Raw genomic sequence first — 18,417 nt, forward strand, 5'->3', positions numbered from 1 at the left:
TGAATAGCATGTCATTGTCGGTCTTCGTTAAATTCACAAGCCACATCGGATCAATGATCTTTATCAGCTCGGTCTTTAAGCCTCTACCCAACACAATAACGGACTCGCCAGTTCGATTGTCGTAGTACCAGCTGTTGAAAGATAAATACATGTGTTGGTTCAGCGTCTTCACCGATACACGCTTCATTGTTCTTGGCGGCTTTACCTTAAGAATCAACTTCCTCCAACCTGTCCTTGGATCGATTTCATCGATACGCTTACGCTTTGGAACTTGTGGTCTAAGGAACTTAAACCCATGATTGACCTCAAACAGCAGATGTTTGTGAAACCAATCTGCATGTTGAACTCCCGACGGTTTATAAAAGGACGGTACACCAAAGTCCGCACGTCCCATCTTGGTAACGAAAGAACGTCAGTACTCTTCTCATAATATTGAACGCCCTTCTCCCATTTTATAATACATACATTTAAATTAGAATAAAACAACCATGAAATAATATCACCTTGAACTTTAGAAACAACCTTGAAGGAGGTCATCTGATTTGCTTGAGCTCGAGCGACAGCTTCAACTTTCTGCTCTTGATCCACATACCGGAATGCCTCAATAATCTTACGAGTTTTCTTGTACTGATAAGCAAACCATTCTTGAATGTCAGCAACGGACGGATCGGGCTTTGAATCAAATCTTGTATCAACAACATTCTTGCCATTGGAAATCTTCTCTAGATTGTCTCCTGCTGCTTTGACCATTTCCTCAGTAAATATAGGAGCACCCTGATCAACATTAGTGTGTTAAAATAAATCAGGGTATTCCTCAACAGTCATGTCCTCGATCTCCACTTCCTCATCCTCATAAATAAACGCCGTACTCATCTCAATAGTCGGATCATTTAAATATAGGAGCACCCTGATCAACATTAGTGTGTTAAAATAAATCAGGGTATTCCTCAGCAGTCATGTCCTCGATCTCCACTTCCCCATCCTCATAAATAAACGCCTTACTCATCTCAACAGTCGGATCATTTAAGATCTCTTCATCATTTTCAACCTCCACATCGTCCTCAGCCTCTAACACAGTTAATTCATCATCGTTTAGACCAAGCGGTATGGAAATCTGCTCTCGTGTTAGTGACATCTCAACAAACTGTCCTTCCTCAATCTCATTCGCATTAACAATGCTTCTAACCATCCCCACACTATCAACAAAAATGACAGTATCAGCCTTGATCATCTCAATGGGTGTAGCAACTGTAGTATCATGATAAGCGATGATTTGTTTTCCCAAATCACCAGTTGCACTAGTACCAGCACCAGAAGCCGAGCAGTGAGTTTGTTTAGGCTCACTTTCTCCAGTACCCGAAGCATCTGGATCTTCTTCATCGTTTTTGAGCTTCTTTAGTTCATCATCCTTGCATGTTAGCTGCAAGATAAGATCTTCTTGCTGTTTTATTTTCACCCCCTGAGACTCAACAATCAAACGAAGGGCCCTTGTCTCCTTCTGGCAGAAAGATACATAACTTACCAGCTTCTTTTAGTTTTCCATCATGCGTTCTTGAGTCATTCTCTCAACAGACATTTCATTTTCATACAAATGTAGTAGACTCAAGACCATGTTCATTTGTTGATCATGAGACATAGCAAGAAACGAAGAAGGGATTGGTTGAACAGGTCCTTGAGGTCGGTTAAGCCTCAAATATGGAAAATCCATTGGTGGTGGAGGCATCATCATCGGTGTAGGAGAAACCACCAAAGTAGCAGTTGTAGGCCTTGGTATTGTAGATAAAACCGATTGAGGAATCATACCAAGTCTCGGATCCGACGTAAGCATGGTCGTCAAAGTTAATTCCGGGGTGCTAGTAGTAAGCGGCACAACCGGTCTTTGAGGAGCGGACGAACTTGGAGGTTGAACTCCAAATGAGATGCCAGCACCAGCCGACACTCGTCGCTTAGACGACCCTTCACCCACCAATTATCACCAAGAACACTAAAAAGTCAAATTAACAATCGGAGATCAATGCACCTATAATCAGCAACATGAAACCTAATCAATGATCACAATGGATCTTGGAATCATATCGCGATCATAATGGTATCGATTTGTTGTTCCAAAACATGGTAAAAAGTGGTTAACTTAAAGTTCATCAACACTCTAAAAACCCGATAGCTTAAACAACAAATTAAGCCATCAAACCATCTTCAAATTTGACGAAAAACATCACGTTATGATCGTCTATACCCGCGGAATAAAAATACATAATCAAAAAACTAAAAAACGATGATAAAAAATTCTGGAAATTTTGGCCAGAGTAACAGTAGGTATAAGGAAGATGAAAGGTGAATAGTGAGACGAACCGCCTTCACAACTTCCTATATAGTCTGACACAACACGTTTTTCAATTAAATGAATCGCCTGATTCGTTTGAATTTTGAAATAACGAATAAGGTGTTTCGTTATCTTAGATTAAAACGTGGCTTAACGAATTACAAGTAGTTTGTGAAAATCTTAACGAATTAGAAGCCATTCGTTACAGAGTGGCGGAAGCGAATTAAAGTTAACGAATTGGAGTTCAATTCGTTATAAATGACTTTAATTTGTTAAAATTTAACGAATCATATGTAACGAAATACTTTATGTAATTTTAAATTAAATATTTAAATTAATTAAATAAATTAAATTAAATATTAATTAAATAATAAAACCAAATAACTTAAAAGAATAACCGAGAACCCATATCCCGATGATCGAATACGTTAACGTTTTTTACGTTTCGAAACACTTAACTTAAAGAGAATTAAATAATATGTAAAATGAAAAAGGAAAATATTTTTGGTATTTTGAACTTTTTACATAAAATCTTTACAGAAGAAACATCCGAAAAGAAAACATAGAATAGAAAATTTTTGTGTTTTTGTATGGATTTTCAAAAGTAGTACATATTTTTGGATTTTTGGTGAGTTTGAGCAGAGAATCATATTGACCAGATTGCCCTTCCATCACAGTTTTATATTTCAGCGATATTGTGACTGTCGTTAAGTCGGTCATTGATATTGTTGTCTACTTAAATCTTATAACAAGCTTTGAAGTGTTTTTGTGATATGATTAATGGTTCAATTAAAGCACAGAGTATTATAAACTATCAGCCTCTAATATCGGTTCAAGCTTAATTTGATTTTTGCAATATCACCCCAACTTGACTTAAACCGTTATATTGTTGATCAAAACTTGATTTTTTATAGAAATTTATGAGCAATGCATTGAGTTTCTTTTACTGAGTATGCATGAGTCCATCTGTCGGCTTAAATACACTGTATCCCATGGGGTCCGTTTCTTAATGGTACTGAGACACGCATAAGGGAGGAACGAATGTATGACTAACAACGAATTTTGATCAAGTCAGTAATTTAGATTATATGAGGTACAACCGTGATCAAGTTTAATGACTTTGGGTTTGCTCTAAAAGCGAGTGAAATATCCACGCATATTAATACCCAGATGATTAAGCCTCATAAAGACTCACAGTGTCCAGAACTTCAACGCTTGTTATTTGCTTTATTTTATTTTTAGGCGATCAAACAAGTATAAGGCTTGAGTATGACAGGTTATTACATTTCTGCCATCCTCACCGAGATTTTTGCTAGAGACTAACACCTCTTTCAATTTGGCATTTCTTTATGTTTATATCACATACTTTACTGTAACGGTTTGTTTAAAACCTACCAATGCACCAATGCAATTAAGCACTCAGTCTTTTAAGCTTATTTCTTGCTGGATATGGGGTCAAAACGGTCAATGTACTATCATTTTCTCTCTTTGCTTCAAAAACTCAATATTTTGAGGAGCATAAAACAAAATGAATATAATCACCCCAGTTACATTAAGTCTATAAATAAATGGCTTACCTATCAATCCACAAGTGAATAATAGGACCAAAACTTGCAAGCATGCTTCACAAATTTAATTAACCGACATAAATTTCAGCGAGAAAATAAACTAAAACGCATAATGAACGCCCCAACTACTTTCCATTATCAGGTAAATGGTTATCCTGAATATTTACAAGTAAATAATAGGACCAAACATATACAAGTACATGTCCTTCAAATATGAGTAATTGGCATACTTCTCAGCGAATGTATGCAAAATTCTTTTTGGTTTTTCTCTATACATTCTTAAAAACACAATCTTTTTGTTTTTTTTGATTTTCTTATAAACAATAACTGCACAATCTTTTTGAATTTTAGGATTTTTCTATACAAACTGAAAAACACAATATATTTGAATTTTCAGATTTTAAATTGTTTTTGGTTTTTCAAAATATTTAAAGGAAAAACATTAAGAACAAGAAAACACAATATTTTTGGAATTTTAAAACTTTCAAATGTTTTTGGATTTTAAAATTTTTCAATGTTTTTGGGTTTTATCTATACAAACAAAAAGCACAAAATTTTTGTATTTTCTATTTTTCACCCCCTAAAACCCAAAACCAAAATAAATTTTAAAAGAAAATTTAAACAAAAAAGAAAGATAGTTATCCTTGTTTCAGGATATCAACAAGGGTCTTCAATCCATTTAAACCAAGCAAAAATTGAAATCGAGTTTTGTCAAAGGCTTTGGTAAATAGATCGGCTTTCTGAAAATCAGTATGTACTTTCTCAAGGTCGATTAATTTCTTTTCAAAACAATCCTGTATGAAATGATATCAAATTTCGATATGTTTCGTTTTAGAATGTTGCACGGGATTTTTGGTGATACTTATGGCAGCAGAGTTATCAATCAAAATAGAAGTAGTAAGAAACTTCAAACCGTAGTCGCGCAGATGTTGTTGAATCCACAAAACCTGTGAACAGCAACTCGAGGCTGCAACATATTCTAAAGTTAATCTTGAATTGACACCCTGCCATAGTTGATTTGAAGTTAATCTTGCAACCTCCGTAGTCCGAGTCTGAAAAGGCGGTAAGTTCAAAGTTATCGTCCTTGGGGTACCATAACCTGATGTCTGGATTTCCCCTCAGATACTGAAGAATTCGCTTGACCATAGCTAGGTGAGTCACTCGTGGACTTGCTTGAAACCTAGCACAAAGACAAACAACAAACATAATGTCGGGGTGAGAAGCCGTTAGATATATTAAAGATCCGATCATAGCACGAAAGAGGGTAGGATCAGCGGTCTCCTCCAATTCATCCGGTGATAAATTGTGACCCACGGGGAGAGGAGTTGAAGGGATTTTTCCGGCCGATATCTTGAATCGGCTCAAGACATTGTTCACAAACTTGGTCTAGTGAATAAAGATTCCTTTCACATACTGGTGAACTTGCAACCCTAGAAAGAAATTCATCTCTCCCATCGAGCTCATCTCATACTTTGTTTGCATTGACTTCTCGAACTCCTTACATAACGTGTCGTTTGTTGACCCAAAGATAATGTCTTCGACATATATCTAAACGAGGAGAAGATCATCACCAATAGTCTTATAAAATAAAGTGCAGTCGACAGTCCCTCGCTTGAAGCCGTTATCAGTCAGATGGTCGGCGAGCGTGCCATACCAAGCTCTCGGGGCTTGATGTAGACCATACAGGGCCTTGTTTAATCGGTAAACTCGGTCCGGACAATCAGGATCTTCAAAGCCAGGAGGCTGTAAAACAAACACTTCCTTGTGTAAATTACCATTGAAAAAAGCACTTTTAACAATCATTTGATAGACCTTGATATTCTTATAAGCTGCATACGCCAGAAAGATTCGAATAGACTCCAATCTTGCAACCGGAGCATATACTTCAGTGTAGTCAATACCCTCTTGCTGATGGAAACCTTGGACCACTAGTCGTGCCTTGTTTCTCACGATCGCACCACGATCATCTTTCTTACATTTATATACCCACTTAGTCGGAATAGCCTTCTTGACTCGAGCAGGTTTATCAATAAGCTCCCAAACACCCAAACGTGCAAATTGCTGTAATTCTTCTTGCATGGCTTCTACCCAAGAAGGATCTTCAAGTGCCTTACGAGTCGTCACTGGCTCAACTTGGGATAGAAAGCAAGTGAATTTGGCAAGATTTACGATTCCAGATGAAAGTAAATCCGCATAAGCACACAATACATTATTCTCATTCGACGAAGCAACTTGATGACGTGTTTGAACGCCCACATCAAGTTCTCCAATGATGTTTTCCTGTGGATGATAATTATGAATCCGAAGAGTGGGATTCTCAGGAATATCAACATTTTCGAATAAGTTAGTGTAATGTTCTCCAAGCTCAGGAGTTGTATTATCACTTTCAACTGTATCAGAAACATCAGGAGTTTCATCAGAAGAAGTAGAAGCATTATCAGAAGAAGCTTGAGGATCATCACATGGATCTTCAATTGGAGAAACAGTTGGAGCTACAGCATCATTAGAACTTGAAATTCTTGGAATGACCAATTGATCTTCAAAGTATGCTCGAACCAGGTCTTCATCTGGTTGCTCAGTTGATGGAGTAAATGAATTAAATAAGCCATCATAATCAAACATCCAGTCGGGATCTTTCCCTTGAGGAGGTGTGGTGTACTTTTGACAGACCACATGATACCAATCCTCAACACAACCAGAAGTGAAATTAAATACCATTTTCGTTGGAGAAGCATACCCCAAAAAATATCCCTCGATAACTTTTTCTTCAAACTTACCCACATCCTTCTTCAACATTGTACAAGGACATCCAAACGGTTCCAAGTACTTTAAGTTAGGCTTTCGGTTGTTCAAAAGCTCATAACTTGTCTTCTTGAGTCTTTTAACAGTTAGAACCCGATTAAGTGTATAACAAGCTGTATTCACCGCCTCATTCCAGAATTGGACAAGAAGCTTAGAATCAGCAAGCATAGTTCTTGCAGCTTCAATCAAAGTTCTATTCTTTCTTTCAGCAAAACCGTTCTGTTGTGGTACATAAGGTGCACTATATTCTCGGTGAATTCCTTTTTGAATGCAAAAGAAATCCAATACAGTGTTCTTAAATTCAGTACCATTATCACTTCAAATTCTCCTCACCTTTTGCTTGTTTAGTGATTCGATCTTAGTGATTAGGTTTTGTACCATAACAGGTGTTTGATCTTTTGAACTCATAATAAAACCCATGAGTATCTTGAATAATCATCTGTAACAACAAGACAATACCAATCTCTCGAGATACTAGCATGATTCCTAGGACCAAAAATATCCATATGAAGTCGTTCAAGAGGAGTACCAATGGAATTCAATAACTTAGAAGGATGTGACTTTTTCTTCTGTTTGCCTTTCTTGAAAGCAACACAGTGATCAGATAATTTAAAGTTCTTCAAAGAAACACATTCAACTAAGTCATTCGCCATTAAATAATTCATCTTCCTCACATGAATATGACCCATCCTACGATGCCATAGAATAGAGTCTTTTTCAGTTTCTTTCGAGACAAAACACTTTTCTACGGAAGTTGACGCCTTAGAAGACATATTCAAGACATAAATATCATTTGATCGAGGTGATAGCATGACTACCATGTCCTCGGGAATCACGTATTCCGGTTTCAAAATCAGACACTCTTTATCAGTAAATATAGTTGTGTACTTCTTGTCACAGATTTGCGACACACTCAATAAATTATGGTCCACCTTGTCACAGTAATTGACCTTTTCAAACGTAATATGACGATTTGAAACTTCACCTTCTTGTGTTGTCATGCCCCCAGAGTTCCCAGCAAAAGCCACATAACCCCCTTGAATATTTCTCACATTTGTTAAGCAGTCGAGATTCCCAGTGTTATGACGAGAACATCCATTATCCAGTTTTCACCAAACATGGTCTTAGATGTACCCTACACAGAAAATCAAAGTGATTAGTTAAAAAAGGCAGCCCATGCCTCAGTCTTGGGCACCTTTTGAGTTTCTCTTGGAAAATTAACTTGAACAGAATTCAACTGTTGTTCAGCAACTTGTGAAAAAGTTACAGGCTTCTTAGACTTTCGTCTTAAATAAGCAGCTTGAACGACATTTGAGCTCACATTGTTGCATATTGGCTCGGTTGGAACAAACTTTGATTTTACGTGACCATATGTTTCGTTCACATGAATTACCTTACGTGGATTCACGTTTGAAAACATGATGTGAGTATCAACATCACACGACACAGGTCATTTCAGAATCTCCTTTATCATAGGAACCGGTTTCGATTGGTCCTTGACAAACGGATGAAGATTATTAGATTTCTTCTGGCCACAGTTTCTCACCACATGACCTTGTTGTCCACACAAAAAGCAACTTCGCATGTCTACACGATCATGTCGAGATTTGGCAAAAACAGATGCCATAGAAGGTTGATGACTCACATTCTTAGTAAAATTCTTGGCCAAATCATCAGACGAGATAGACTTCTTTTTCATATAAAAGTCAAGGTTAGAACAGTTGGAAAAACTTTTCAACGTGTCAGTTCCAGTTAATTTCACAAAATGAACCTTTTTAGCATGTTTTAACAATTGCTTAGCTTTAGTGAATGGGTCTGATGAGTTTAATGTTTTGGCACAAACATATTGACGTTCAAGATCTTGTATCTTGGAGGTTTCATTATGAAAAACGCTTTCAATTAGCTCAGGTTTGATAATGCTAATCGGAATGTCTTTCTCAGTGAACATCGTGTCAATTTCTTTCAACTTAAACACACGACCAGTTGTCGGCTTGGAATCAGTAGGATTGATAAAGCGCATCAAATCCTCATCAGAAATTTTAGGCTTTTCTGGTTTCTTAGCCTTAACTTGTTTAACCTTAACTTGGTCTTCTTTTCTCACATGAGTTGTGTGTGAACCATACATGGCCTCCTCAAATTCATGAGGTTCACAAAGAATGTGATTAGAACTTGGAATGTTCTCGTTTTTGTGTATAATCTCAGGTTCAAAGACATCCTCAATAATCACTTTATCAACATTCTCAACAAAAACTTTGTTGCTTTCAACATGAGGTTTTTGAGTTGTAGGTTGGGCTTTAACAGTTTTAGTCTTTACTGGTTTTGATTTTTCAGAAATCACATGTTCCTTAACAATCACATCCTCTTATTTCCTAGCAAAAGGGTTTGCTTTATATCTTTTGAAAAGGTGCAGGAATTTCAACAAAACCTATACCCTTTTTCGAATCTTTTTGATTACCAGATACTTCGATTATTTCGTTTAGCAAAAAGGAAGAGTTTCTAAATTTTCCCAACTTGTTCTTCAACTTAAGAACTTCATTCTCAAGCTCGGTTATCTTTGAACGATGTTTCAAAATTTCTTGAAAATTTTGATCATTGATTGTCATTTTAACAGATAACTTAGCCTTGAGATCATGGTTACTTGTCGACAAAGCTTCAATCTTCTCTCGAGATCTCATTTGAGATTCAAGAGATTGTCGATAAGTATCCTTTAGTGAAGCAATTTCTCTCACTAAATTATCATTATAATTTTTTAAAGACTCTAACTTAGGTTTGTTAGTCTCACATTCAACACAAGTTACTTTAGCAGACAAATTAGCAGAGATAGAAGGACTAACCTCATTGATCTTAGCCATGCAAGCAAATGTGGTTGGAAGCTTTTCACATGAATCATTATCAGATGATAACTCACTTCCGCTTGTATCTTGAAAAACGTCATTTGTCTTGAATATAACCAAATTGGCTTGATTGTCATTACACAGTAGTCGTTGTGACCAATCAGTTCCATCCATATTAGTCAACATAGCTTGTGACCTAGAAGAAGACGGTTTCTTTCAGCATCATTGCCTCGTTTTCTAGAAGAACTTTGATCTTGATTACGAGAACCAGTATATTCCTTCTTCAGTTTATCACACTCTTTTGCAAATTGTCCGAACTCTTAACAGTTATAACACTTCACCTTCAATTTATCGAACCCAACTTTCTTGTTCAAAGCAAGAAAATCTTTTCCGGTTCGTAGCATAAACCTTTTAACCTTTCGAACAATCATCGCCATGTTCCATTTCAAATCCGTAATATCTAAGTCACCCGGATCAATCTGATCATAGTCTTCATCAGTCAAATCACTAGTAGCAATCTTACTACTAACCAAATTTTCATATGAGGTCATGAAGGCTGACAAGAAAGCAAAGTTTTGTTCGGCTTCCTTCATGTTTACACTTGGTGGTGGTGAAAATTGATTTGAGTAGATGAATTTCCAGATCCACTAGAAGTACCAGGTGATCCAGAATTTCCAGCAGTGTAGAAATATGCTTTTGGATCACTATAGATAGTTGTCGCATTCTCACTTGCATTTTGTGTAAGAAATGCAGTGATTGGAGAAATGGTTGAACTTAAGGGCGTACTCCCACCTGAAAAAGCAAGATCTTGATTATCCATTGAAGACTTTTGACATTTGAGATCGTACTCTCTTGCTTCGATCTTTTGCATGAATTCGGATGCTGTCAAGTCTTCATTGTTGAAGTAATTGTTCTCTTTCAGAACCATTAAAAACGTAGAATAAGAACTCGGTAAAGCACTTTTGATGGTATCAATCTTATCAACTTCAGAAGTTTCCAACTTCATTTTGTCCATCTCGGCTATCAGATGATTAAATCTTGTTGTCATCTCCTCGACAGTCTCACCCTAAAGTAAATTAAAGTTCCTAAATTGAAACTTTAGCATGACTTTCTTGCTTTCAGCGGTGTTACCCATACTCCTCATACGAATGTGTTGGAATAACGAAGCACAAATCTTTATGCTACCACCTTGGTGAAAGGTGATTTCGGGTAAAGCCATTGTAAGAGTAGAGTAGGCTTTAGTTTCAATCTCTAACGCTTTCTTTTCTTCTTGAGAGTATTGAGAGATAGCTTTAGGTGTGAAGCCGATAGTCTCATCTCCAATCATTGGAATAGTATATACCTCATCCAGGAAATACGAACAATCAGGGTGAACCGACCCTAGATGTGCATGGAAACGGGGTTCCCACTTAGTAAAATCGCTAAATTAACGTGGACATTTTGAATGCGAACCGATCTCGGTGTCCAGTTGCAACATTTGTTGCATTAACATATTCTGGGAGGCTAAAGCATACATACCAGCAATTTTGAAAAATGACAAGACAATCAAATTTCAAGGGTTAAATTTGAAAATACTTTAACGAACTGTTAACAGTAACGAATTGTGAACAGTAACGAATTGTGAGTTTAACGAATCTGAAACAGTGTCACACGAACTGGTTATAACGAACTGGGTCAACGAGTTAAGTCAAAATAACGAATTAGATTGACGAAATATTTTAACGAATCAGGTGGTTCCTTTAACGAATCAAGTAAGTATAAGCTTAACGAATTAAGGTAACGAACTGAAGAGTTTCCTTAACGAATCACTTAAGTCACTGTTAATGAATTAAGTGGTGAATCAAGATGACGAATTAGCTATAGTTGATAACGAATTAACTATAGCGAAGAAGGTTGTTAGAACGGTTGTAACAAACTCTGACAACTATTGCAACGTTGCAAAAGTTGTTGGAATTAAAGTTAATGAACTAAGACGCGTGTCTCATGAACTGGAAGACACGAATGAGAAAGTATAGCGAATCAAGTAACAAATTGGTGAACAGTAATTAACGAACTAGCAAGGATTTAATTAATCTTCAAATACATATGAAGATCTTCCCAATACCTTAACACACACAGGTCTAATCCAATCAATCAATATCCAATCAAATTCACACTAAATTTAATCCAAACTCAAACCAAAACAAAATAATACCAAAATAACAATTATTAGTCCTTAATTAATTAATTAACAGTCAAATCAAGAGCAATCGAACGCAGAAAGCTCTGATACCACTTGTGAAAGCTCTTATCTATCTCAGATCTAAGGTTCAATAACAATTACGGATCTAGTTCATAGTTTCTCTTATACGCTATACGTTGTATATATTAGTTAGTATTAGTCGTAAAGATATGTGTATGTCTAATATAGATTGAATAATTAAGAAGAAGCTTGAGAGAGCAATTGGGCAGAGTTTCGTTAATCTTAACTCAAAAATTTAATTAAACAGTGGAAGAACCCACTATATATAGAAGATGGGTCTAGTTCGTTACACATTCCGTAATGAACTAGCCACCCACTTCGTTACATTACATTTAACAAATAAACTTAACAAAACACCCCCTGATTCGTTAAACATCCTTAACGAATCAGAAGGAACTAAACTTAAGGTCTAGTTCGTTAAACATCTTTAACGAACTAGAAATGTCCCTTAACGAACTAGCTTAAATACAATTAACCTTTACATTAATTTAAACGATAAATACGAAACGATAAATACAAAGACTCGAGACGCAAAACCGTGTACTAACAAGCGCATAAGTGTCTTTTCCTAGGACCTCTTTTATCCGGTAAGGTCCTTCCTAGGTTGGTGCTAACTTTCTTTATGCTTGAGCTTTTTATGCCTCTTTGTTGCGAAGGGCGTAATCTCCTGCATTGAATTCGCAAATTTTTACTCTTGCGCCATAATATTTCTGAAGTTGGCACTTGTAGTTCTATTCAAGCATTGCTGCCAATTCTCTCATTTCCTCCAGAAGTATTAAGTCAAGGCGCCTTTGATTCTCGTTGTTGGCCTGCAATAAGATCCTTGGCGATGGCACACCGATCTCTGCTGGGATCATTGCTTCTGTGCCATAATTCAGGCTGAATGGTGTTTCCACGTTGCTTGTGTTTTTCTGAGTGCGGATCGCCCACCGAACGTGCGCGAGCTGATCAACCCATCCTGACCTATATCCCGCCAATCTTCTTTTTATTCCGCTAACGATGCTGCGGTTGGCACGTTCAACTTCTCCATTTCCTTGTGGATGGGGGATTGAAGTGAATGTCTGAGTTATGTTTTACTCATTGAGCCATGCCCTGATGCGTTGGTCCACGAATTGTGTCCCGTTATCGCTGACCAGGTTCATGGGTAATCCGAAACGACATATGATGAATTCCCAAATGAACTTCTTGATGCTGGTTGTGTTTATCGCGGCTACCGGTTTTGCTTCGATCCATTTGGTTAAGTAATCAGTCGCCATGATAAAAAATTTCAGTCTGCCTGGCGCTTCAGGGAATGACCCTGTTATATCGATCGCCCATTTCTGGAATGGCCAAGATGACGTTACCGGTATCATTGCATTTTTTGGGCGCAAAGTGTTTGGCGCTGGCATGCATTGCACCGTCATAATTCTTTCTCCGCATCAACGTGCATGCCTGGCCAATAATACCCCGTGTTCATTATTTTTGCCACAACCATTTGTTGGCCTGCGTGAACTCCACAACTTCCTTCATGTACTTCTCGTAATAGATAATTCGCATCTTGCACATCTACACATCGGAGGAGTGGTCCAAGGTAAGATCGTCTATACAAAATACCATTTTGAAATGTGTAATTGAGCGCTTTGTGACGGATCTTCCTAGCTTCCGCTTTCCTGTCTGGTAGGATACCTAACAACAAGTAGTTGATGATTGGGGTCATCCAACTAGATGTACTTGCAGAGCATACACAAACTTCTCTTGTGGTAGTGGAAGGGTTCGCCCGGACTTCTACACGGACATCTTTCGCAAGATGTTCGAAACTGACCGATGCCATTTTGCTAAGGGCGTCTCTTTGCTTGTTTTTACTTCTTTTTACATGTTTAACTTTGCATGTTACGAAGGTTGCCATTAGCGCTTTAGCCTGCGCTAAGTATGAGGCCATCTTATCATATTTTGCATCATATGATCCTTCAATTTGGTTTGCCACCAACATTGAATTAACATGTGCTTCTAGATGTTTCGTTCCCAGTTTCTTTCCGATTCTCAATCCTGCCAACAATGCTTCATATTCTGCTTCATTATTCGTGCTCTTAAATTCCAAACGTATTGCATAAGTAAAGTCCTGTCATTCTGGATTGGTGAATTTTAGCCATACGCCTTCATCATTGGATGCTCCATCTGTGAACAGTTTCCATATTTGTTCTTCCTGCTGTTTAGCTGAAGGTTCCAACTCTTTTTGGCATTCTTCCTCCTTTTCTGGGGGCACCTCTGTTATGAAGTCTGCCAGCACCTGACCCTTGATCGCAGGTCTGGGTTTATACTCTATGGCATATTCTCCAGGCTCTATCGCCCACTTAGCTAACTGCCGTGATAGTTTTGGTTTGGCTAACATGTTTTTGTAGGCGATAATTGGTGAGGACGTTCACTGGTGTCCCTAGAAGTATCTCCTCAGGTGGCGCGCTGTCTGTACTAGCCACAAACCAACCTTTTCAAAGTGGAGTATCTTGTCTCCGCGTCCGGCAATGTGCGATTAACATAGTAGATGGGCGTTTGAACGTTATCCCTGTCTACTAGTACGACCACACTGATTGACTGTCTGAAGCCGCTAGGTATACTACCAACGGTTCTTTGATTTTTGGCGCTGTTAATGTTGGCAGTTCTGCTAAGCGCGATTTGATCTCTTGGAATGCTATATCTGCTTCAACTTTTCATCGAAACTAAGATTTTTTGAGACACTTTCTCAGAGTTGATACGAATGGAAAGGATCTGTCCGCATGGCTGGATAGGAATCTGTTGAGCGCGACCAACCGTCCATTCAGTGTTTGCACCTGCCTGATGGTTCTCGGAGAAGGCACCTTCGTTACCGCCTCTACTTTTTCGAGGTTAGCTTTGAATCCCGCGTTAGTAACGATAACCCCCAGGAATTTCCCTTCTTCCATCCCGAAGGAACATTTACCTAGGTTGAGCTTCATGCTTATCTGCCGTAATGTATTGAAGGTTTCTTCAATGTCTTTTAGCATGGCTACTTATGTATCTCTTTTAATCACTAAGTCATCCATGTAGTCTTCTAAGTTTCTCCTAATTTGACTCTTGTACTCTCTGTCCATCAGGCGCTGGTACGCGGACCCTGCATTTTTAAGGCCAAACGACATCATCTTGTAACAATACGTTCCATTGTTTGTTCGAAACTCCGTTTTATCTTGATCTCCTGCTGCCATGTGGATTTGGTGGTACCCTTTATATGTCTCCAAGAAACACTCGTACCGGAAAGGAACTAGCGCATCTACTTTGAGGTCTATCTCTGGTAAAGGGTAACAATCTTTAGGGCATGCTTTGTTGAGATATTTGAAATCAATGCACATTCGCCATTGGCCACTTGCTTTCGGTACCATTACCGGATTTTCCACCCATGTTTGGTATTGTATCTTGTGGATTATTCCCGCGTTCATGAGTTGTTTGACTTTTTCATCACAGGCTCTTGCCTGTTCCGGCCCCATCTTCCGCTGTTTTTGTACTATTGGTACAAAAGCTGGGTTTACTTTCAACTTGTGCTCCGCCTTAGACCTCGGTACTCCTGTCATGTACGCTGGAGTCCATGCGAACACATCTGTGTTGCTGAAAAGTAAACTCTTCAACGCCATTCGGGTATGGTCAAAAAAGGTGGATCCGATGGTCACGTTTTGCTTTGGGAATTTTCCGTTGAGGACCCATTTTTCAAACTCTTTGGACTTGTTTGTTTTTAACAACTTTTGTGGTGGCACCTTCGCATCCGCCATATGACAATTTTTGTAAGCATGGATCATTGCTATCCCTATAGGCGTTATTACCTCCAGTATTCCATGGGCTGTTGATGGTTGGCATTGAAATCCCCTATCGCCTCTCTTCTCAAGATTATATCATAGTGTGGGTGTGGGGTTTCCATGATCAGAAAGTCTACATATTCAGTTCTTGAGTGAACCCCGTCACTATGTGTCACCGAAAATGTCAACTGTCAAAAAGGGTATTCAATACTTAGATTAAAACCTGCTATTGGGGCGTTGACGGGGATCAACCTACGCTTATCCTAATCTTCCAATAGATCAAAACATTGGTGATACATGATATCGGACATGGCTCGTACATCAATGAAGAAGCGAGGCGTCTGATAGTGTCCAAAGACTACTGTAATTACCAATGGCGCTTTTCGGTTTGCTCTCCCTTTCACTTTTGGGAAGATTACCTGTTCCTCCTTCCAGGCAGCATGTTCGACCTGATTACGCTTTTTGTTCTTGGGCCTCCTGTAATCATATTGGCATGCAGGCATTTGATTTTATTTTCTGGCCTTCTGCCATCACGACTTGGCGGTCCCCTTCCTATACCTTTGATGTTCTTGACCAAATGTTCCAATCTTCCATTTTTGACATACTCCTTGATGGAATCTTTTAGATTCGAGTACTGATTAGTTGTGTGACTATGTTGTTCATGATAGTCATAGTACCGCGTCATGTCCACATTCGGCCCTGGTTTGATTGGAGTGGGTTTTTTTGAGTTGGATGCCTTCCGTATACATTATCTGCGCCGAACTTTTGTCAGCGGGGCCCATTTGTTGGGCGAATGTGTTGGCGCCCTCTGTTTGTTTTTGTAAGGCTCATAGGTTGTGTTTTCCTTTGGCTGGGTTTCATGATTCAACCTTGACCAAACGGAAGCTACCTTATTACCCTGACATACTTTGTTAATGTCGTTTCTTGCGTCATTACGCGCTTTTACCCAAGCTTTTTTTCGTTTGGGCGAACCTTTTTGCCGCCGCCATGATGGCGTCCCAGCTTTGGGGCATGCCGTCTCTTTCTGTAAGGGTCTGGATGAGATCATCGAATCTCACATTTTGGCGAAAGGCTACACGCATGAGTTCTTCGCCAACAATGCCGATGTTCAATCCTTCTTTGTTGAATTTGGTGATGAAATCTTCCAGTGTTTCATTATCTTTTCTTGTGACATAAATGATATCTACTGGATCGCTGATGTGGCGCCGCTGTTGACTGAAATGCTGAGTGAATTTTCTAGCTAGATCGTCCTAACTTACGATCTGTCCTTCTGGTAACCGCTAAAACCAGGATCTTACCGTCCCTACTTGTGTCAATGTGAATATGTGGCACCATAGCGGCATGGTCCCCCTGACACTAGTCCGGCTGCGATATATGTTTACAAGTGATCGTCTGGTTAGGATAGGCCATCGTACCGGCCTACTGTTGGTGGAATTTTGGGATTTTCTGGCAGTTCCGCCTCAGCGATTCTTTTAACGAACTTCAACCTTCCGGCCGATGTTGTTGACCGATATGGTTCGGAGAAGTCTGCGTTCGCATCTAGGTGGTATTTTTTTGAGTTTTTTGACACCTGAGTCTAGACCTCTCCAGCTTTCTTCATAATATGGGTCATCTTGGCGCGAATCCACTACCTAGCGCGACCGCTGTGGTTTGTTATCATCTAAACGGTTGTTTGGTCTAGTGCTTGGTGTTTTTCCTGCTGGCATTTTTGTTCGAAGTGGATTTGACTCCTCTTCATCGCCATCATATTCTTCTTCCGCATCGTTACTACTTGTTTCCCCATCAAAAAACGTTCTTGGTCGAACGACCGACGACATTTTTTGTTGTACTTTAGCCATGATTTTTTTGTTCTTCCTCTAGCCAGGACATTATCTCTGGTGGCAAGGCCGCTTGCGATCGCGTTTTTTCTTTTTCTGTGACGGTAGATCAAAGGGTGGGCCCGTCAGCGATGCCTTCGCCACAACCCATCACGTCAAGAATCTCCAAATTTCCTTCTTGATTGGCCTTTGACTTTTGGCCCACCTCTTTAGCAGGAGTTTTTCCACTCATCTGGATCAAGAATGGAGCGATTACGAATTAACTGTTCTAGCAATATGCACGGGTGGCGCCAATGAAGATACACGAATCCACCCCTTAGGTCTGATGACTTAGTCCTAGGGTTATGGTTAAGTATCTCCCACGATATGTTAGAATCGTTATGAGGAATGCGCGCGTGTGTGTGGGGGGGATTCTCTCGTAACCACCATCCGACGTGAGAATCAGTATTTCTTATATGTAAGGAATACATAGAAAGTATATGGAATATAGGATGTCAATGCCTTACTATTTGGAGATTTTATCATATTTATAGCCGGTAGGATAGAGAGTTTGGCCAACTTCCCTGTCAGGCTCTCCATAAATTATATTCCTCATTCGTGTGACCTCGAGAGATGGTGGGCATCGTGGCCTTTTAATATTAACGTTTGGTACAAGGTTGTACCATCCTTTATGCTTTGTTTGTCTCCTATTGGTTGGGCGTCATTCCCGATATATATTCTTCGTTTTTGCCCCATGCTGGTAGAGATCTTGGCACTACCATTCCCGAGGTATAAGGGAATGTTTATTATATTTGGCCATGTATCTAGCGCATGGCGCTTGATCTCTCCACTCAGCAGGAATACATATTATTTTAGGGTGGGTTTAGTACCCTACCCTTACAATTATCAAACTAATGATGGTTTAGTATAAATCATACATCTATATATGTTATTATAGTTTTTAATTTAAGTTTATTGTGTGAATTACGATACTTCAAGTGTGGTTTTGTATTTTAAGTCATTGAGCACTAAAAAAGTAAAGATACTAATTGAAGATATTTACAAGCATGCTTTGG

Source organism: Bidens hawaiensis, unplaced genomic scaffold, assembly GCF_021521415.1.
Source record: "Bidens hawaiensis isolate Kalapana, Puna unplaced genomic scaffold, B.hawaiensis_p1.1 tig00004617_1, whole genome shotgun sequence".
Lineage (NCBI taxonomy): Eukaryota > Viridiplantae > Streptophyta > Magnoliopsida > Asterales > Asteraceae > Bidens > Bidens hawaiensis.